The following is a 22,684-nucleotide window of genomic DNA, read 5'->3' as shown; positions in this document are numbered from 1 at the left end:
GCCCAGCACAGCATATGTGGACACTTGGCACAGCTATGGGATACGAGTGCTAGCAATACATGGACAACAACCTATGGATGTTCTCGAGAGTAGATGTAGCCTTGGATAGAGACAGGCTAAGAACAACCCTTTTCCTATTTTCATAATGGCCATCATTCAGAATCAAGGTAAGAATCTCCCTGCAATGGGTAAGCACCACTAACCTGTTGGCCAAATCTCCTCCATTCCCTGTGCCATCCAAAGAGTTTGGATTCTTGGACAACACCCTGCAGAGAAAAGTGAAGAAAATGCCCTGATATAACCCTCTGCTGCCAGTAATAGCCTAGCTTACAGGTTTCCTAATGCAATGGAGGATCACTATCACTGTAGTCTCTGATTGGAGAAGGGTACTCCAACCCATGCAGATGGTGGCAATCAATTCTTGGGACCTTCAAATCAGGATAAACTTAATAATGATCAATATATTTCCCCAATTTTTTTCATCCCCTTCCATGACAGTCACTCTACACAGAATATATATAGTGTATGAATATGGTGTGTCTGTGATATCTCTAGAGTGAATAAGTGGAAGAGTCACTTGTTGCCCAATGCTATCCCTGCAGGTAAAAGCCAGTGGAAATAACTCATATCCTGCTGGAGGAGAAAATATAAATCAATTTATTCCTGGTAATTTGATCAAATGCGTGTGGACTTTGGATCAGTTGACACAGATGGGAGCCAAGGAGATAACACTTAATTTAGAGGCTAGAAAATGAACGATTTTCACTCCTGAAATAAAGATCATGCTACACAGAAATCTTTCTGTCCTAGTTATATACTATCACTATCTTAACAGGGGCTCCCACAAAAATGATCTCCTTTTTGTCCATGATAAAGCCAGGTATCAACTTATGGGGTGCCTGTGATCACAGAAATGAAGACTGACCAGTGAATTTGATTTTCCATTTAAAGATAAATGCTTTGTCCTGACTATACTCAAGGAGAGAGTCAATACCACTTGACAAACAAACTTAGATTAAGTGCAGCTCACTGGAAATTTGCTCTTCAGAATCATTTTTATCTTTTTCAGGGCTAGTCACTTCACTTCTGGCAGCTCTGATAATGCAGCATCCAACGAGGGGTGAATTGTATCAGAGATAGAGAAATCACACCAATCCTCCTTTCAGTTTTGTGGCAGTCTTTTGACCTGGGGCTTCTTTCATGAACTCTTCAGCACATCAATGTTCTGCCCATGATTGCACAAATACGGTTTAACACAATAAATATCTCTCCAGTGTGCTCTATTTAGAATCAATTTAGAGTTGTCATAAGATGCAAAAAGAAAATCCAAACAACTGGAATTGAGATAAACAGGACCAGTTTAGAAATACCCAGGAGAAATCATTATCAAAGACTTTATCTTACAACCAAACACACACTGGTAGTATTAGTGTCCATTGGTATTGTATTCGGGAAATGTAAAGTACAGTGTTAGGAGATCCTTCTCTATTGAACTATTTGCCTTTTTATCTTCTCTCCAGTGAATCATTACATAAAATTTCCAGTTAAAGGACAACAAAATACATTCACTTTAATCGCAGGGTATGATCATTTGGGCCCAATATTTGAAATCCAATTTAAGTAACTGAAACAAGGGAGCCAATTTAAGGCAATAATATTTTCTAGTGCATTTCAAATCCCCATGACTAAATATTACTAGGAAATATTTTCCCTTTTTCATCCCCAATTAATGGCCAGAAATACATATGTAAGATTTTTAATGAACTAAGTTGTCTCATAGAGAAGCAAAGATATAGATAATAACCAACCTACCACTGTTTTTCTCCTGCCACTCTGTCAATTTACTGAATTTCCTCTGGGGATGTGGCTTTTGATTTTTTGCTATGAATTATACCATTATGTTCAATGGTTTAGGTAAGTAATTCTTAGCTAAGTAGATCGTACTATTCATATGTTCTTATTCTAAATACACATCTATGCATCCACTTTCACTTCCACATTTACCACTAGTGATCATTATGGTATAAAAAAAATTGATGGTGGATGAAAGACTGGTATTAGCTACAATTCATTATTCTTTCAAGGACACTTTATTTAGATGCTACATTCAGGTTTGAATGGCAATAATTGCTCTTGAACATGCTCCTTTACCTTTCACTATGTGCCATTGGATTGTTTAACATAATAGGTAATGCATGTACTATGAACGTTAGAGCAAATTCTGAGATTAGAACATATACACCATACTTTCTATAACCTACCAGAAAATTACAGTAATAACAGCAAAAATTGTTTGATCTCTTTGAGTTTTTGTAAGATTTCTAATGGTATCTCATGTCAGGCTGTGTTACTGGAAGTCATGATCTTGTTATTCTCTATAAGAGACCACCATTATTATTAGGAGTCTAAAGAGGATGATTTGCTGAAAGGTCCTACTTGCTTCCATTGGGGTCAGAGGGTCTTGGATCCAAAGACAATCACAGACCTCCTTAAGCCAATAACTGTACCAATTACCCTCCTTTAGGTTCAGCAGAAGGCCCCTTTATGTAGTAAAAAAAAGCTGCATACAATGCACACCACCAGGACAGAGATAAGCTGGCTGTAAATGCAGGAGCTAGCATATTTGTTGGCGCCTGTATGCACTGGAGAGAGCAAACCAACAGTAGTAGGAAGCAGAGACAGAGATTCTTGAGCACACAGCTGGGAGATTTCTAAGAAAGTACACTGGGTACTGTTTGTTTCTTCTGTGTTCAAGGAAACAGTACCTTGTGTAATTTTTTTTTTGTGAATAAACAAGATTAAACCAAGAATATACCTGAATCATCTCACTAATTTCTCATCCAAATGGAAACACACTGCAAGGCCCCACAGTTTGGCTAACCGCGCAGGCCAAAGCAGCAACAATAGCATTAAATTGTATAAACACATTGATTTAAAACCACTAAAACAAAGGAATTTACGTAGGACTAGATCAGTGCATCGGTATATCAACTTTAGTTCACTCCACTGTGTTGAGGTACTGTAGAGATCTTATCGATTTCACAATATCAAAACACTATCTCTGCTGCCTCATCTAGATACCAGCTGCAATTCAAAAACTCCATTTGAGAATCTATCTTGTAGTGTTTTCACAATTCTTTTGTTTCTTGCAGCAGTACTGAGAAAAGCAGCTCTCTTCCAGATGAACATAAGAACATGCAGTAACTTAATTCATGTCACTGCAGTGTATCATGTTATGAAAAGTTTTTAGAACATGTTTATACTGTTAAGTCCCTGGATAAAGTTCTCCTCCCTTGGATCAGTAATTGGTTTGCACCATTGCAAGTGAGACCACAACAGGGCCCAACAATGTCATTTTGAGTACACTTACAGGTACATAAATCCATGGGGCTTGATTCTCTCTTGGTTCTGGGATCCACTCAGCATGTGTGTTTTGGTGGGTGGAGGAGAGGCTCTATCAAGGAGGTGGTTCTGGCTCCCTGATTCTGGGAGCTAGTCCATGCCAACTCTGGCATGAGTAAGATCAGCATAGGGTACTGTTTTCGATTACACCAGAAGAGGTCAACATAGGAGAATTCCCCTAGCATGCCTTCCCTTTTCCTTCACCTAGCATGCCTTCCCCTTCCTTTCCCCTAGCATGGCCCCTGTGCTGGTAATGGGTAGAAAGGTTGGTGCTGGACCCAGCTCCACCAGTTTTAAACTAGCTGAGCATTCCTCCAACAGTGTGATTTCTCAACCGGCCAGTTTTAGTTAGAATCTGATTGCCTCAAAGGAGTCCAATTAGATTTGAGAATCTGGTCCATATTATGAAGCCATTGGAGACCAAATCCACCCATATTTGTACCCCATGACACTTCACAAAAATTAATAAAGACTCTAGGTGCTTTTGCTGCTGTGTGTTATAAAACATAATGAAAAAAATACTATACATTTTAACACATTAGCAAGTAGACCATTTTATAGAATATTATGAGACCTAGATGAGACCTCAGGAGGTCATCTAGTCCAATCCAGTGCTCAAAGCAGGACCAACACCAACTAAATCATCCCAGCCAGGGCTTTGTCAAGCTGGGCCTTAAAAACTTCTAAGGATGGAGATTCCATCACCTCCCTAGGTAACCCATTCCAGTGCTTCTCCACCCTCCTAGTCAATAGTGTTTCCTAGTATCCAACCTAAACCTCCCCCCACTGGAACTTGAGACCATTGCTTCTTGCTCTGTCATCTGCCACCATTGAGAACAGCCGAGCTCCATCCCCTTTGGAATCCCCCTTCAGGTAGTTGAAGGCTGCGATCAAATCCCCCCTCACTCTTCTCTTCTGCAGACTAAATAACCCCAGTTCCCTCAGCCTCTCCTCATAAGTCATGTGCCCCAGCCCCCTAATCATTTTCACTGCCCTCCGCTGGACTCTCTCCAATTTGTTCACATACCTTTTGTAGTGTGGGGACCAAAATTGGATGCAATACCCCAGATGTGGCCTCACCGGTGCTGAATAGAGGGGAATAATCACTTCCCTCAATCTGCTGATTGCCCTACTTCCTCAGTATGAATCAGGAGGCTTCCCATCTTGAACCCTCCTCCTTGTATTTCCTCCCGGTATCCCACTCCCTCACTCACCTCTGGGCTTAGGTCACCATGCCCCGGTGAACCTAATTTAAAGCCCACCTCACTAGGTTAGCAAGCCTGCCTGCGAAGATTTTACTTTGCTCTTTAATACAAAAAGGGCCATTTGACTTAAAAAGTGATTGAGAACTTCTCAAAGCGTTGGCAAAATAAAAGTGAATTCCTAAGCTTTGATATCGTATGCCCAAGTTTCAACTGGAAAAGGAAGTGGTTTTGTTGGTCTTTGTGGTGGGAGAGAGAGTGGGCTGCGGCAGGCCTAGGCACCTGCGTAGACGCGCGGCCAATCAGGAAAGGGCTTACTGAGAGCCAATCGGGAGGCAGATTGGGGCCAGCCAATCAGGGCCCGGCTTAGCCATATAAAAGACTGCCCAGAGCAGGAGCAGTCAGTCTGTCCCAGGCCTTCAGAGGGGAAGGTCTGTCTCCAGAGCTGGGAGGCCAGCACCACGGACAGCGCAGCGCAGGCCAGCTCGAGAGAGTGGGAGAAGGCCCTACTCCATAGCCTGCCAGGCGGCAGGCCTGGGAGGAGGAGGCCTAGTGTAGAGAAGGGCTGTTGGGGAAGCGGTCCAGAGGGATAGTCAGAGGAGGAAGGAGAAGGAAGACAGCGAGACTGTTGCCCGAGGGCCTCTGGACCGGGACTCAGAGTAGTGGGCGGGCCTGAGTCTCCCCCCCCCACCTTTTCCCCCCCTTTGTTTGCTGTGCTGCCCTACACACAGCCACAGGCTGCAGGGAGCGGCCGGCCAGAACCACGCCAGGTCCTGGACTGTGAGGATCAGACTCGAAGGTGTGGGGCTGTGGTTTACCCCCCCGGAAGGGGGTGTGAATGGACAAAGGAACACTGTCTGAGGACAGTGTTCCAGAAGAGGACGCCGTTGGGAGCAACGCAAGTCTGTGCACCCCACAAAGGCGAGCCGACAGGCGGACGCCACCCAAAGAGGGTGCTCTACTGGCTCAAACTAATTCCCCGAGATGACCAGGAGGAGGCGCCGCAGTGGTGAGCTACCAACCCTGTCAGTCTTTAATAGTAGCTCATTTGTAAGTAAAGAATTCGCCCACTTTGGAATCACCTTGTGCACTATGCAAAACACATTATCCACTAGAGCTAATCAGGAAGGGTTTCTTGCTTGCTGTCCCACTGAAAACTTAGATGAGGATGTGGAGAAGAAATCATTTTTAACAATATATTCCACAGAAAAGCAACTTTATGGCAAAATAAATATATATATATATATATATATATATATATATATATATATATATAATTTTCCCACTGAAAAAAGTTTCAGAAAAAAAAATTGCAACCAACCCTACTACTACATACCTTATAAAAGGCTGTGGGTTTAATGAGTATGCTAGTAATACTTTGCACTCACATAGCATTTTTCAAAGGGCTTTATTAATTAAATAACATAGCACTCCTACAAGTGGTTACATGATGCTGAGTACAATCACTTCACCTTTACCCTTGCCCGTTAGCTGGGGTCGGCAGTGCAGATTCATAGAGCATGTGTGATTGGCCAGGCCTGATGCTCTTGGTTTGAAATTGGAGTATTCCATCCCCAAGCCACACCTGCCCAATAGAGGCACAGAGAGGTGAAGTGACTGGCCCAAGGTCACCCCGCAAGTGTGTGGCAGAGCTAGGATAAGAATCCAGGTCTCCCAAGTCCCAGTCCTGCACTCTCTCCTCTGTAACACACTGTCTCCCTTGTGGTGAGCAGAATCCAATATTTAAAGAGATGAGCAGAGGAAAAGGAGGAGGAAATGGTATCATTCCCCCTCCCTCCCTTTTTTAAACACAGATGGGGAAAACAGAGAAGTTAAGTGATTTGCCCACCACCTCAGAGGGAGACAGTGCCAGAGCCAAAATGAGAACTCAGTTGTGTTTGGTTACCAGCTCTGTGCTCTGACCATTGGACCAGGTCTCTCTGGGTTATCCATGTGTTCATGTAATTAAGAAGAAAATGCCATATAAAATAGAACACAGGCCAACGCTCTGTAACAAAGCTATGAATCAAAAATCTCAGGCAGAAATCTTAAAAAAAAAAAAAATCTCAAAATCCTAACATTAATATGTTCGAATGCTGCTATATATTTTCTCTGGGTGGGTTTTATATAAAACTGTATTTGTGTATATAAAAATTGATGGCTAAAAATACACATTAGCCCCTGTGCACCCCAATTTCAAAGGTTCTGCACATTCTTCTGGTACATATACCCAACGGGCAGGGCCGGCTCCAGGCACCAGCTTGTCAAGCAGGTGCTTGGGGCGGCCACTTTGGAGAGGGGCGGCAAGTCCAGCTATTCGGCAGCAATTCAGCAGACCGTACCTCACTCCAGCTTGGAGTGAAGGACCTCCCGCTGAATTGCTGCTGCAGATCACGATCGCGGCTTTTTTTTTTTTTTTTTTGGCTGCTTGGGGCAGCCAAAACCCTGGAGCCGGCCCTGGCCAATGGGGAAAACTATAGCAGGCTGCCACTTTTGCTAATGTTGTTCTGTGTATAGTCACTGGGATATCATCCATCAAAAGAACACTCACAGAACAGCATATTATCAGTGCAGGCTGCCAAACCTGAGAAAATGCTGTAGTTCTAACACGTCCAATGGTGTCTCTGCATGCAAGATTCTTACACTTCATTTTACACTGAGCAAACTACTAAAGGAGCAAAACCAATAGCTCTTGTAATAATATCAAGAACTACAAACCTGAAGCATGTAATACGGAATTAATGAAGAGAGACCTGAAATGCCCCGCTTCCAGACAGCTCCAAGGAAAAAAAAAAAAAAAAAGGCTTTGGTCCAGGGGCGGCCCGTCCATATAGACGAACTAGGCAGTCACATAGGGTGCCAAGTTAAATGGGGTGCCAAATTTGAGGGAAAAAATAAAAAAAAATGAAAAAAGATGAATACAAAAAAATAACGAAGATGTCATTATTTCAATTCCCATGTGTGTATGGCGGGAATATGAATGAATTCTTTTCTTGAGATTTTTGAGAATTTATTAATATGTCAAATCTCTTATTTACTGCAAAAAAATATTTTAGCGATTTTTTTTTTCTTTTTTTTTTTTTTCAATTTGCGACGTAGGGTCAAGATGCCCCACTCCACAATTTTGATAAGCAATAACTCAGCCACAATGCAACACATCCACCAGCGGCAAGAGCTGCAATGCTAGTGACACCTAACTCGAATATACATCAAGGTCGCATAGTCGGAAATTCATGTAGAGCGGAGATATCGCGAGTTGATACATGTCAAACAGTCATTTTAACACACGTCACAGGCAGATGGTTAAGAATCGAGCTCATATTTTGGAAAATTGTAGAAATGAAAAATTATACACTCCAGGTAATGGAAACATTTTAAAATTTGTTCAATAACTAGCTTTGTTTGATCCAGTCATGAAGGAGCATCTACGTAAAATAACTGATAATGAAACACAGGTTCATTACATAGGAAAAATATGCAGAATGAACTGATTCATATCCTAGCAAATGCCATTAAAAAATATTGTAGAAGCTGCCCATTCTGCAAAATATTTTTCAATAATACTGGACTGTACACCAGATGTGAGTCATGTTGAACAAATGACAATGATCATTCCTTTTGTGGATATGGAAAATCTGCAGATGAAGATAATGTTGAAGTGCTCATAAAGGAACATTTTTTGGGTTTCGTACCACTGAAGGAGATGACTGGAGCATTTATGACTGAAATAATTCTACAAGAGCTTGAAACAATGTGGCCAAGGCTATAATAATGGGAGTAATATGAAGGGTAAAGACAATGGTGTGCAAAGGAGAATGATGGAAATCAGTCCTAGGGCCTTTTATGTTCCTTGCAGTGCGCATTCTCTGAATTTGGCTGCCAATGATGCTGCTAGATGATGTTTAGAGGCACGCAGTTTCTTTGACCTGGTGCACCATGTTTGTTTTTCCCCTCAGGCTCAACACGCCATTGGGAGATTCTGATCCTCCATGTGAATTCTCTAACTGTGAAACCATTTAGTCAGACAAGCTGGGAAGTCGTATTGATGCTTTGAAGCCTCGTTGCTTTGAACTTGGAAACATTTATGATGCCCTAACTGAAATTTCTGATACTACCTTTACTGGATCATCTGGCAATACGGCACGTTCAGATGCAGAAGTTCTTGCAAATTGCCTTTCCAAGTTCAAATTATGACTTCACTTATTTTGTGGTATGTGACAGACCCAGACCAGTGGGGTACAGGAGTCTGGTAGAGGGCAAATATACTGGTCACTGGATGAGTAGTTTTGTTTCCTGAGTAACCAGAGAAGGGGCTGCACTACAGTAATCCGGAACCTGCTAGAACCAGTTAAGGCAAGCAGTCTAATTAGGACACCTCGAGCCAATTAAGGCAGGCTAATCAGGGCAGCTGGGTTTTAAAAGGAGCTCACTTTAGTTTGTGGTGTGAGTGTGAGGAGCTGGGAGCAAGAGGCGCAAGGAGCTGAGAGTGAGTGGGTGTGCTGCTGGAGGACTGAGGAGCACAAGCGTTATCAGACACCAGGAGGAAGGTCCTGTGGTGAGAATAAGGAAGGTGTTTGGAGGAGGCCATGGGGAAGTAGCCCAGGGAGGTGTAGCTGTCATGCAGCTGTTACAGGAGGCACTATAGACAGTTGCAGTCCACAGGGCCCTGGGCTGGAACCTGGATTAGAGGGCGGGCCCGGGTTCCCCCTAAACCTCCCAATTGACCTGGACTGTGGGTTCTTCCAGAGGGGAAGGTCTCTGAGCTGTTCCCCAACCCACATGGTAAATCTCTGAGGCAAGAAAATCCACCAATAAGTGCAGGACCCACCAAGATAGAGAAGGAACTTTGTCACATGTATAATCCTTTTCAAGATTAATCTCACTAGTAAACATCTTCAGGAAAAGAACTTGAACATACATTCTGCTATTCAAAAACTGCAGCAAACAAAATATTCTGGAGGAATTCAGAAGTGATGAGTTCGAAAGAACACTGGTAGAGTCTCTCGAGCTTGCTGAAGAAATGGACTTGCCAACAGAATTTGAACCAGAGCCAGTTCGCGTTCAGCAAAAGAAACAGCAGTTTTAGTATGAAGGATGAGACACTCATTCAGAACCCAAAACAAAGGTTCAAAGTGAATTTCTACTTTGCAGTCCTTGATACTGCTATTCACTCAGTTGACGAAAGATTTCAACAGATGCAGCAGTTAAAGTCAGTATTTGGCTTTCTATATGATATCCACAGCTTGCAAAAGAAAACAGCAAAAACAGATAAGAGAATTTTGTATAAAACTGGAGTTGGCATTGACTCATGAAAATTCAAAAGACATTGATGCTACAGATTTGTGTAGTGAGCTTCAGAATTTTTCAAGATGACTTAAGAAACATTTCACTCCTGAAGAAGTATTGAAGTTTGTTTGTGAAAATAAACTCAGACAGTTTTCCAAACATTTTTATAGCTCTACACATTCTTTTAACTTTGCCAGTTTCTGTAGCTAGTGGGGAAATGTAGTTTCTCAAAGTTAAATTTGATCAAAACATATCCACATTCAACAATGGTGCAAGAGATACTTGTTGGACTAGCCACAATGTCAATAGAGCATAAAATAGCTGGAAAACTGGATCTAAAAGAACTAGACTGAATTTTCAAAACTTAAAGCAAGAAAAGTCATGTTTTAAGAGCACAGAGTGTTTATTCTGAGTGTTTTGTAAATACAGGTTAAAGTTCATTGAAGAGTTTTTTCTTTCTATACTAGATGTGGTGGTAATGGCAGTTAAAGGAGGATAGTGTAATAGATGATTTTGGATTTGTAATAATAATTATAATTAACCTTAATGCATTTTTATTTGAAATCTGACTGAAATATCTAGCTGTTGTGTACAAATCTATTCTGAAAATGTTGTGTCTCTATCTGATCTCAGAAACATTGGTTGGACAGATAGATGGACGGATAAACCAAATAATTAAGCCTCTGTTTAAAAAAAACGCTTAACCATTAAAAAGGGGCAAAATGTTTCTCAGTTTACCAAAAACCTCAGCCTAGATCTACCCTTGGGGTTTGGGGGGCACCGATTGCATGGTTTGCCTAGGGTGCCAGTTGCTGGCAGCTAGTCTAGGGCCACCCCTGCTTTGGTCCTATCTAAATTGAGAGAAAGTATAGGGTGCATGCTATGCTATCATTTGCCATCTTATCCTCTCCTATTTATGTTGTTTCCTTCCCTGTTCCTCTTTTCTTGTGTTTTAAACGTACCTGTTTCTAGATGCATCACTGCAGTGGGACCTGTGTCTTGATTTGCTTAAGTTTGGAATATAGATAGGCCATTTATAGAACAAAAGAGAAGTATGCTAGGATACAAAACTAGACCCTGTAGAAGAGTGTGTATGTGCCTTGATATTTTGGAGGTTCCAGAGAGAAGAACCCTCAAACAGCCCAGTTTTTACCTACTCAGATGCCTGAGACATGAATTGCCTGTAGGGACTCCATCTGAAGCTATTCCTTGTGCTTCAAAAATATACACACAAGTCCTCTGCCACAGCTAACCTTTGTGCTGCTCAGAGGGAAGATCTAAGATTGAAAAATATACTAATAGTTGAGAAAAGACATCCTGCCTCTGCAACCAAGTCCACACACTGACATGCTATTGTTAGAATGTAGGACAAATTAGAAATCAGGAACTAACTGTTTTATTGGGCCACTAAACATTCAGATGATTCACATGCCAATTAGTAGGTCGTCCCCAGGAAGTACCACTGTAATGTGCTATAATCTTTGCATGCTGACAGAAGACACTGTGGTTTAGATAAAACTACTGATCTCATCAAAGCTGGATTCTTCTGGCAGCAGCAGCAGAACATTATGTAAAAATCTGTGGGAGATATGTGAAAAAGAAAACGCTTCCTAAGAGTTGGCTCCCTCATCAATATCACCCGTGAAGGACCAATCAAATCTAATCTGTACAGACAGTTAAGAGCATTAGGAACATTGTCGTCATAATTGACCATTTCACAAGGACTGTGCAAGATTACCCCACAGAGGATCAACATGGAACTATAGTTGCAAAGGTTTTCTGTGAGAAGCTGTTCATAAATTATGGGTTATCCTGTCAGAATCCACATAGAGCAAAGATGCAACTCTGAAAGTAATTCAGTCAAAAAGTTGACACATCTGAAAAGAATGAGGCTAGCTACAGAACTAACCCCCCAAAAGACCCTGAGCTAAAAAGGTTCAACAAACTCTGTGAAACGTTCAGTGTACATTGGACTCAGCAGAAACAGAGCTGGAGTCAGCATTTCACCAAGCTAATGATTATACTTGTAATGAAGCCACTGGAAAGCTCTTTTTTGTTGTGCATAACTTTGGCAAAATAATACTTTTGGGCTATATCTTCCATGCTGAATCTCAGACAAGACATGACGTCAAAATAATCAGCAAAATATATTCAGCTGAATAAAGTTTTATTTTGTTGAATTTAAAGATTAATAACTGTAGTGTGAGGATACAGACACAAAGAGCCATTCGTTAAGTGGCAACTAGAGATCTTCCTGACCAGGAAGTTCCTACATTTATTAAGCTCTCCATTGTAGCACACCGTGGTCCTCAGGTAATTATAGAAGACAAGAAACTCTATACCCACTCCACAATAATTTAAGAATTTTATTGACAGATTTTCTTTTTTTTTTTTTTACTAGAGTTTATTGATACTTAAGAATCAAGCCAAGTCTGAAAATTATGGCCCTGATTCTTCATTGCAGCATACCGCTCATGCTGATGCAATGCCATTGTAATCAAGGTGGGGTTGCCAATTTTCTAATCTCAGAAAACCTAACACATTTGCCCTACCCCTTGTCTCGTCCCTGCACTGCCCCTTCTCCAAGGCCCCGCCCCTGCTAACTCCATCCCTCCTCTCTGTCTTGCTCATTCTCCCCCATCCTCGCTCACTTTCACTGGGCTGAGGCAGCGTGTTGGGATATGGGACGGGGTGAGCGCCCAGCTGGGGATGAAGGATCTGTGGTGCAGGAGGGGGTTCCAGGCTGGAGCCAAGAGTTCAGAGTGCGGGAGGAGGCTCTAGTATGGGGCAGGAGATTGGGGTGTGGGAGGGGGTGAGGACTCTGGCTGGAGGTGTGGGCTGTGGGGTGCAGCCAGGGATAAGGGGTTTGGGGTGCAGGAGGTGACTCTGGGCTGGGGGGTGGGGCCAAGGGGTTTGAAGTATGGGAGGGGGCTTTGGACTGAGGCAAGGGGCACAAGCTCAGGGCTGAGGATGTGAGCTCTGGAATGGGGCCAGAAATGAGGGGTTCAAGGTGCAGGAGAGGGCTCCAGGCTGGGGCAGAGGGTTGGGGCATGGAAGGGGATTTGGAGTGCAGGCTCCAGGAGGGAGTTTTCATGCAGAAGGGGACTCAGGGCTGGGGCAGGGGTGCAGGAGGGGGTTCAGGGTGCAGGCTCTAGGCAACACTTACCTCAGGCGGCTTCCAGGAAGTGGCCGGCACGTCCCTCCAGCTCCTAGGCAGAGTGGTGGCTAGGGGAGGGGGCTTTGTGTGCTGCCCCTGATGGCAGGCACTGCCGCAAAATCTCCCATGGATCATGTGGAGCCAGTGCTCGGGGCAGGGGCAGTGAATGAAGCCCCATGGCTGCCCCTCCACCTAGGAGCCAAGGGACATGCCGGCCATTTCCTGGGAGCCACACGGAATGGCTAGGGAGCCTGCCTGATCCACTGCACTGCCAACTGCATTTTTAATGGCCGGTGTCACCAGGCTCCCTTTTTGACTAAGTGTTCCTGTCACAAACCGGACACCTGGCAACCCTAAATCAAGGTTTTATATAACACCAGCATAAAGCAGTATGCTGCAGTAGAGAATCAGACCCATAATTTTCAGACTTCACTTGGTTTTCAAGTCTCAATGAGATTTATTAAAGAAAAAGCAGAAGTTTTATTGACAAATTTTCTTCACACACACACAATGATTGGGTGTTGACTGGAATCGTGAAAAAAAGCATCTTTTAAATCTAGGACTGAGAAATGGGTATACTGCCCCCCTATAGAGGCCAACAGTGTATACGGATTTGGAACAAGGGGGTGCAGAGTCTTAACCCACTCATTAACTGCCCTGAGGTCCTGTACCAGCCAATACGTGCCATTGGGCTTTTGTACGGGCAGAATGGGGGTGTTCCATGCTGACTGGCATTCTCGTAGTACACCGTACTCTAGGAACCGATCTATAGTCTCTTGCAGTCCCTCTCTGGCTTACCTCTTAATCGGATACTGTTTGATTCGCACTGGGCTTTTTCCTGGGAGGAGCTGAATATGAATAGGGGTTTGATGGGTTGCTTTCCCTGGGAACCCTGATGCCCAGACAAGGGGATACACCTGGTCCTCCCACTGGTTCCACTCTGGGGCTTGCATAGCTGAGGGTTCAACTGCAAGGGTCATTATCCAAGCATTCTCAGGGGGTAAGGTGAGAGTTATATCATCTTGGGTAAAATGTAGGGTGGCACCTAAACGACAAAGCAGGTCTCATCCTAGTAGTGGTGTTGGACAATCAGGGAGGTAAACCAGCTTGTGTGATACAGTTCTGTTTCCCAGGGCACATTCCGCTGGAGCATACACTGGGCACTTAGTTCCTTTCCCTGTGGCACCCACCACTGTGAGGGAGTCTGCCACTGGCAGCTGAAGGAGTTGATTTACAGCGGTCCGTGTTGCTCCAGAGTCTCCTAAAAAGTCTATTTCTGAATTTCCCACCCTCATTTTTACTCGGGTTTCCAGGGGTAGGATGGTCCATCTCCCCTGACACCCCTAGTCTTGATCCTCTACTGCCATCATAGGGGTACCTTCCCTTTCAGGGCACTCATTTTTCCAATGTCCCTCCTTCCGGCATATGGCACACTGGTTGCGACCCAGGCGCTTTTCCTGGGGACCAGGGCACCCACATCCACAACCTCTCATTCCCCAGCCCCCTTCACCTTTCTGTGACCTTCCTCTGCCGCCGGCCTGCACTGCTGATACCATCATTTTCACTTGCCTTTTTTCCTTCTCTCCCTCTAAGGGTATAAGCCCTATTTTCAGTCTCCAAAATCTGAGCCAGAGACATTCCCATTAAAACCTCCCTTTTCTGCAATTCCCTTTTAATATCAGGGGCCGCACGGCTGGTAAAGATACCCTTTATAATTGCCTTAGTTGCCTGATCATCTGGGTCTGCACTGGTGGTTTGCCTGATGGTAGCCTGAATACGCTGCAGAAAAGCCACTGGACTTTCATTTGCTTCCTGGATTAGCTCAAAGCTTTGCCCAATTGTTATGTCGGACAGCTGAGTGCCTGAGGCCACGCATAAGCAGTTCCTTGTAGGAGTTAAGCAGCTTCTAACCCTCCTCCTCATTCGGATTCCACCGGGGGTCCACTAGGGGAACAGCGACCTCAGGCAAGGGCTTGCCTTCTCTATCTTCATTATGCCTTCTCTGTGCTTCCTCCTTAGCCTTAGCTATAACCTGATTCCGCTCCACCTCAGACAACAAGGTTCTCATAAGTATATTGCAATCATCCCAGTCAGGCTTACAACCAGTCAGACACCCTTCAAAGATCGAAATAAACCTGCTTCGATTTGTAGAAAATTCACCTTCCTGTGCCTTAAAGGCAGCTAGGTCCACTGGGTTAAAAGGAACATGAGAGTACACAGGCACAATCTGGGCTGCACGATCCTGTGTTCCTGGACAGGCTGCCACATTCTCAGTAATCAACAGATACAATCCCACCATATATATATGGTGTGTGTGTATATATGAACACACACACTTTAGAAATCTGAATTAATTAAATTATAAGTATGTGTTTATGCCCTCAAATTAGGTTAAAATCTATATTATAGTATTTTCACCCATAAGTAATAATTGGTAAAAATTTTTGGAACAGTTATTTGCATTTTGCATAAATAAAAAAGAGTGGATGTTTTAAAACAAAACCAAACCCAGGGCCATTAAGCCTCAGAGTTGAAGGAGAGAGAGGGGCGAGTTTTCTGTCTCACGTACTGAGCCCAGTATCAAGGAAGATCATTATAATTGGTGCCAGTGAACATAAGCACCCTTCTTTTGCAGAGCTAGTCTTGACCTTTGCTGACGACTCTGCAGATCTCACTCCAGGTATTGTAGCCTGTAGCATATATTGTAAGAGCTCAACTTCATTTGTGCCGACATGGACAGCTGTATTATGTGTGTACCACTGGTAAGTCATCACTAGACCGTATTACCTACCAGCAGCTTGACTTAGAAGCCTAGAATGGTTTGAGAGATGAATTTACTAGAGAAAATCAAAGTCTCAGACTAGAAGCACTTCATTCTCTTTGTGTGCTCTATTTCTCATATATCCTGATGTGCTTATGTTTTATCTATGTCATCATCATGTGATCTGAGGGCTGGATCACAGGAACTTGTATCTAGAAATGAGCATTCAAACTTTAAAAAAAGTTTTCAGTGGGTCAAAAATTTAGTAGTGCACCTTCTCAATAATAGTGGTCACCAAAAGTGAACACGCTACACTAACACTTCCCTTTCTACACTGTCTTTGCACAAAATATTGCGTCAGACTCCACAACTTGATACTAACTTTTAAGTATCTCCAAAGAACTGATCCATGCTAACTAAGGAACTGCCTTCTCTCGCTACAACAACAACCTTAAAACAACTACAAGCCTCCTAAACTATGAAATGATCAACAGTATGGTGAAACCAATGGAAGTTAGAGGCAGAACTTTCTCGGTTGCTTAACCAAGACTTTGGAACTCAGTTCTGATGGAGGTCTGAACAACCACCGATTTCCCCACTCTCAGAGCAAAGTGGGAAACACACTACTTCAGCGTAGCCATTCCATGGCCACACCACCACCACAAAGAGGAGAAAGTTAAAAAAAAAAAAAATCCTGACAGCTACTTCAAGGAAGGAAACTGGAACATATGCCTCTACATTGTGGTGAAAAGAATAATTTTCCATAATTTTCTTGGTATTGTGTATTAGCTAATTCTTTTCACTTTTCTGTACTTTGTATTTAAAGAGATATTTTCGAAGGTACAAATGACAGTTATGCATCTAACTCCCAATGATGGTCTTTGAAAATCTCCCTATTAATCATATTTCACATTGGAATATACATTTTAATTGGTTAAGTATAGATCTGTGGCATGCAGCACATTACTATAAAGAGATATCTGACTACATTATTCTTCTCAACCAGGTTTTTGTTTTCATAGTTATAGAACAGCTGCTGAACTTGTAAATAAATATGGCTGTTCTCCATTTGACTGATTTAACGCACAATTGAAAAATTAGGGTATCCTTGTTCTTCCTTTGTAATTTGGGGTTAAATACAGCACATGTTTCAAAACTATTTTTTAACTGTTTTCTTACTAGACAGCAACTCAGGATTAATGCTGACAGTCACAACGTGAGCATATCTTCAGTACTTTGCCATTCACCACAACCATGCTATCTGAAAGAAATTCAACCTTCATGGTTACTTGATTCCAATCCTTACACTTCAAGGTGAAATTGATACAAACTGTGTGGATTTTTTCATGGAATATCCATCACATCCTTAAACCCTTTGGTTGAACTCTCATCTAATTTGAGGGGTGGGGAGAATTCCCTATACCTTAAACAGGAGGTTCTGAATATGTTTAAGTTTCAAACAATCTGATTAATACACTACATGGCCTTCAAAATAATAAGGGAAAGCAATTAACTAGAGGGTATAAATCTTATCTTTCTGACAGAACCAGTAAGGCATTTTCTAATTAATCGACTGAAAATGTTATAAGATCTCAGTTTTGTGCTGCACATGCCTTCCAATCAAATAGCTAATCTTGTTGAAACTATATTTTTACCACTTGAATTACCTTTACAGATTAGTTTGGCAGTTATTGCTGTATTCCACAAAAACAGTCTGCAATGGCTTTAGCAACCATTACTAGTTTTTACAGTATATATTTGCATGTTCCGAAATGTATATTTGTATACTTTTTAAGCCTAACAGTCAAAGCATGTTCTAATTTTAAACTTTGAATTACTGTTATATGAAGAGATTAATCAATTTTGAAATTACTCTGAAATTTAACAGAGCTCAATATGAATTATGAACACAAACATTTGTAGACCTTGGCTAAAAGGAAAATAAACTATTTATGGGTCTGTCAATGGTGCCTATGTTAAGACTGGTTTTAGGCTACCAGAGTAGCAGCCTATTGAATCTATTTCCCCATGTTAAGTATCTTCACACTTTCTTGTCAACTGTCTAAAATGGGCCATCTTGATTTTCACTACAAAAGGTTTTTCTCCTGCTGATAATAGCTCATCTTAATTAATTAGCCTCTTACAGTTGGTATGGCTACTTCCACTTTTTCATGTTCTCTGTATGTATATCTATCTTCTTACTATATGTTCCATTCTATGCATCTGATGAAGTGGGCTGTAGCCCACGAAAGCTTATGCTCAAATAAATTTGTTAGTCTCTAAGGTGCCACAAGTACTCCCGTTCTTTTTATGTTAAAACTACAGATTTAACGAGAAAATTAATAATGGTTATTAAACCCTCTTACTCCTCTGTAATATGAGGCAATAATTTAATAAGCAAAATTATCAGAAAATCTGAAATATGATTAACAGCATGAAAACCAACTACTACAGATGACATAGCTAAGTGAAGCCAAAGTAAACTTTCTAGGATATCTTTTTATTTCTAAATTTGTCCGAGGCATCCCCATAACATCTGTGTACCACATAACAGTTTTTTAAATAACATGTAAATTTGGTAACTGCTTTGTTCAAATGATCCAAACAATCCAATAGAGTACAGAAAATGAGTCTTTATAGCCACAGTGTTGTTGACTGGGTAATTTTGATGTCTCAGACATGCACCATTTCTCAATAGTGCAGTTGGGATCTTTTCACTAATTACACACAACACATCCCTGAATCCATTATGTTAAATAAGGGAACAATGATGTGAGAAGGACATGAGGTAGGGATGAAGAGAAGCGACTGTTTTAAAACTAGCCCCTGCCCACAAAGTGCTAAGCTGCGCTTTCAGCCACAGTTTGTAGCCCTTTAAACGCAGTTTGTACAGCTGAGTGTTGATCAATATTCGAGATTTAAGGCCTGATTCACCACCACACTGCAGCTATTTTGTGCCCTCCATAGACACCAAGCAGCTATAAGCCTGACAGTTCCAGACATTGAATGATTCTTGTAAGTAATGCAACCATCCGGAACTCATGCTAATGCAACTTCTTGTGATATCACATAATTGCATATTCTCTCTGTATGTAAATTTGTTTTTATTTAGTTAGTGGTGAAAGGTGGCAGTTAAATTTCCTATGTTTTCGAAAATCTACCGATCATGTAAAATCAAAAGACTTGTCAGTGATGTCCTTTATTCACACATTCAGTTTGATAAGATATATTTTCCCCAAAACACTCTGCTGTGCTGATGAGGTATATTAATATAAAATAATACTCTGGCTGGATCTTTGGCCTCATTTAAGAAGAGATTGAATTTCTCCATATAATTTTGACAGATAGGAAAAGAGAGCAATAACTTTGCAATGCTGATACTAGCTTGTCCCCCTTCAAAAAATATAGTGCAGTTTTCTACCAAAAGATAGTTAAATATATTCTCAGCTACATGTTTTGCATACCCGACAGATGGGTTTACAATTCTAGTTTAATTTGTTTTTGCAAATAAATACAAGCCTAGCATATTCCCATCTGCATCAAAGGAAAGAGGAACATTTTACAGGGCATAATTTATATAAAATTTGACTATTTGCCTCAATACTCTAGCCCTTACCCTGCAAACAAACTAAATAGATGTTACCTCACCCACATTGTCTCTCTATAGACATAATATTATGTCATGTTTGAAAAATGCAATTGGTTGTTTTCAGACTTTTAACAAATTAACCATGTCTTTTTCGGTGGGTGGGTGGGTGCATCAGAGAGAGGCAGGCTTATCCCATCAATTATTCTTTCCATAAGGACAGCTGTTAAATGTCAAAACAAAGAACAACAAATATGGTACAATTTATTTTCCATTACAATACATCTTATCAAATCAAAATAGTTTTTTCCACCAATTTTATGTCAACCTGCTAGGAAGATCAGCTATTAACTTCCAAACTCATTAGAATTATCAAGTGCAAATACTTGCACAAAGTAACTTGAGCCTAGAATTCAATATTTAAAAGTTGTATGTATTGTCAAGCTCAACAGGTTTAAACTATATTCTATAAATAATTCAATATTTATCATAATTCTGTGCAAGGCAATACAGATATCAGAGAGATAAATACCAGGAAGGGAGAAGAGTAATTTAAGTACCAATGTGGACATAAGAACATATGGATATAAACTGGCCACAAACAAGTTTAGCCTTGAAATCAGACAAAGGTTTTTAACCATCAGAGGAGTGAAGTTCTGGAACAGCCTCCCAAGGGGAGCAGTGAGGAAAAAAAAAATCTAACTGGCTTCAATACTGAGTTTGATAAGTTTAGAGAGAGGATGGTATGATGTGACTGCCTACAATGGCATGTAGCCAATCAGTGACTGCTAGCAGCAAATATCTCTAATGGACAGTGATGGGACACTAGAGGGGGAGGGCTCCGAGTTACTGCAGAGAATTCTCTCTCAGGTGTCTGGCTGGTGGGTTTTGCCCACATGCTCAGAGTCTAACTGATCTCCATATTTGGGGTTGGGAAGGAATTGTCTCCCGGGTCAGATTGGCAGGGACTGTGGGATTTTTTTTTTGTTTTGTTTTGCCTTCCTCTGCAGCATAGGGCAAGGGTCAGTTGCAGGTTTAAACTAATGTAAATGGTGGAGTCTCCGTAACTTAAAGTCTTTAAAATATGATTTGCAGACTTGAATAACTCAGTTAGAGGTTATGGATCTATTATAGGACTGTGTGGGTGAGGTTCTATGTCCTGAAATGTACAGGAGGTGAGAATAGATGATCATGATGGTTCCTTCTGACCTTAAAGTCTAAGAGTCTATGAGTTACATAAAGGGGAGGGAGGTAGCTCTTTTCTTTACTACTATAGAAACCTCAATCTGTGCTTGGTTATGGATCCAAAGCTCGTTGGAGTAAATGGGAAGTTGTTTGTTGGCTTCAGTAATTCTCATTAGAGCTAATTCAACTATTTCCTTTCTGTATGAAGTATTAGCTGGATCATATGGGGAGCAAGAAATCTGGTGCAAAAAAAAAAAAACAGGAACAAGAAATTACACCTGAACAGTTTCAATATATCACATGGAAAAGGCTTATTCCAAAGAGATGACTTCCACTCCACCCACACAAAACCAACTCAGCAGGTTCTATGAGGGAGAAAGCCATGAAATCTATGAAATCTACACCACCTCAACCCAGGGTCAGGTGCATGGCAGTTGGGTGCATGGCATTTGGGTGCACAAAAATGTGGATTCTCTAATCCCATGCCCCTCCCCATGCATGCTACATATGACACATAAGGGTTCTTGCTTGTGTAGCTACCACAACCAAGTTCCTTTCTATAGCCCTAATATAGCGTGGAGAACTTTGTCCCGTTTTTTTCCATCAAAGTGAATTGCAACAAGTTGTCTAATAATGTTTCCACTCACTCATTAAACGTCAGTGTAGCAGCTGACTATGAGCCATCGAATTCTGATAGTGAGCACTACTGAAAATATTCTATTTATCCAAGTAAGTCAAAGCAACTGAAAACACAGTTCAGACTTTTTTTTAAGTGCAATAAACTTACATTAATTTAATGTTATAGAGGAGATATTAAATACTTCTAAAACCAGGAAATCCAAAAATTAAGATTCCCATGGCACAGTTATCTTCAGAGCTGTGTGCATTTCATGTGATTGTACGTGCTGGCAAATGCATACCTTAACAGAAATAATACATTTACACTGGCCAAAATGACTTTGCTATAGGAACTTTAACATTTGAATTTCCTGAGTTTAGTGCATATTAGGTAAAGTCTATCATGAGGGAAGAAAGGAAGAGAATAAGGATCTCCATACCATGTAAAGTGTGATTCTCCTCTGAAAAGTGACTATATAAACTTGGCATGTTCTTACACAGCAGATCTGTTCCTTGTATGTATAAAGTGTCTGATGTACTTGTTATAGTGATAAAAATAAGTTTTTAATGCTTTTGACTTCTATTAGCTCTGCACAGTCAACAAAGGTATGCCAGAATAAGTTAGAATTACCAGGATTTGATTCTAATCAATCATTAATACAACTGTTAACCAATTCTAACTGCAGGGCCATGTGACTGCACAGTAGTTATTGAGGACAGAATTTGGCCTGCAGAATTGTTACTCCTGGTGTTGACATGACTGAAGAAGAGCACAGTTTGACTTTTAGATACCAGGGTAAATATGTAGCACTGGCAGTTAGGAAAAAACAAACATTGTTCTACTTCTAAACTGAGCACATCTGATAAGGGAATCATTGTGAGGCAACAAACATGGAACTTCTACAATGCCACTTTTAACTGTCACTTTTTAGAGTATACCTCACTTTAAGCCCTATGTCAGGGCTACATGGAAGGACATCCCTCACCTTTGTGTAAAAGGGTAAAGGTTTCCAAACTGGCCACAAACAGTTATGTGGAAGGTGACTGGGCAGAGAACCCAAATGTTCAGCCTTTAAAGTAGTGGTCCTAGCACCACACAAAGGTCTTCTGTCTCTTTCTCTCACTGTAGACTAGAGTATCACCTATAGGGGACTACACTGTAGACTCCAGATTTGGCCCTGACTTAAGGATGGATTTCACTCCCCCAACAACCCTCCACCCCCTTCTTTACCTGCAAAAAGCCTAATTATTCAAATGAATTACTCCCAGAAAGAAAAAGGTTATTTCCTGTAGCAGTTGCACATAAATTGATTGCACACTCAAACTCATTTTTCCCCCAGAATAAGCAATGTAGCCACTGCACTGGTACCTGAAAGTGCATTATATCAGCTCTACTAACCTGATACCAAGGCATAATGCTACATTTGTTTTTATGGATGCAATGATTATTCAAAATCCAATTTTTCTAGACCTTGGATATGAGATTG

The sequence above is a fragment of the Trachemys scripta genome, chromosome 7 (genome assembly GCF_013100865.1).
Source record: "Trachemys scripta elegans isolate TJP31775 chromosome 7, CAS_Tse_1.0, whole genome shotgun sequence".
Taxonomy (NCBI): domain Eukaryota; kingdom Metazoa; phylum Chordata; order Testudines; family Emydidae; genus Trachemys; species Trachemys scripta.
This window is presented reverse-complemented; position numbering follows the sequence as displayed.